Source organism: Neophocaena asiaeorientalis, unplaced genomic scaffold (genome assembly GCF_003031525.2).
Source record: "Neophocaena asiaeorientalis asiaeorientalis breed wild unplaced genomic scaffold, Neophocaena_asiaeorientalis_V1.1 scaffold683, whole genome shotgun sequence".
Lineage (NCBI taxonomy): Eukaryota > Metazoa > Chordata > Mammalia > Artiodactyla > Phocoenidae > Neophocaena > Neophocaena asiaeorientalis.
Window position 1 is genome coordinate 166,536 of NW_020173497.1, and position 1,164 is coordinate 167,699.

The window sequence follows — 1,164 nt, forward strand, 5'->3', positions numbered from 1 at the left end:
CGTTAGCCTTTCCTGTCCTGTGTTCAGAAGGAGTGGCCGCTACAGAAGGGTCTCAGGTCCCAACAGCAGCCCAGTTCTTTTTAGAGCCGCTGTCTCGAGTGTAAGAAGGTTCTGTGCATGGTGCTGGGGGACGGCCACCGAGACTGACTCGCATGAGGCTAATTTCACCGTGTAAGGGCAGTATTGTTTACTTTAAGAAAGAGATTCCCAGTATGTAGCCTTTGGGGCTCCTGTAGATTCCAGAATCACACATCTTAGCACCTGTCCATCTGTTTGAGTCTCTGAAAGGAGGTTGGAGTCTTCATGACTTTATCCTGTAGCACCATGAGGAAGAAAGTAGAATAAAATACACCAATCTAGTTTTTCCACAACAGTTTTATATGCTTAACACTTCTTAAAATACGGTGATGTTCTAGCACATCTGTTGGTTAAATAAGACAAATAGGTGTTTAAGATCAAAATCTTAGTATATAAATGGTATTTCGCCTGGATACAAAAGCACCCGGAACATACATACTAGTTCCATATTTCAAGGTCTTCAGTGCCTTTGCTTTCACCGTTTGAGTCACTGAAATGAAAACGTCTATTTAAAGAAAATACAACAAAAGTAAAATACAGTGCTCCCTCACTTCAGTGAAAATGTACAGTATTAACTAGAAATGGCACAGTCCTACAAAAATCTCATCATTTTCCGAATGATTTTTCTCCACATTTATGTCTGTAGGGTAAAATTTGACAGAGCTGTTGGTGGAGTCTTGATATAGTAAAGGATTTCTTCTTCCAATGCATCTCTACGTTTATGTACTTCACTTTTTAAAAAAAAAAAACGCATTTGTTAGCCAAGATTTTTTTTCACAGGAAAATTGAAATCACTTACATTTTATAAGCTGTCACAAATGGCATCTCTGCAGAATTTCCAGGAAGGCTCTTTTCAAATCATCTGTTTCAGGGCACAGAGCTGTTGGTGGAGTCTTGATATAGTAAAGGATTTCTTCTTCCAATGCATCTCTACGTTTATGTACTTCACTTTTTAAAAAAAAAAAACGCATTTGTTAGCCAAGATTTTTTTTCACAGGAAAATTGAAATCACTTACATTTTATAAGCTGTCACAAATGGCATCTCTGCAGAATTTCCAGGAAGGCTCTTTTCAAATCATCTGTTTC

The 1,164-nt window shown here is 38.1% G+C and overlaps 1 protein-coding gene across 1 annotated transcript in view; it reads left to right on the forward strand.

The window, feature by feature from the left end:
* LOC112401351 (teneurin-3) overlaps positions 1 to 1,164 on the forward strand; it is a 200,643-nt gene that overhangs the window by 98,216 nt on the left and 101,263 nt on the right. The gene's annotated exons all lie outside the window — the stretch shown is intronic.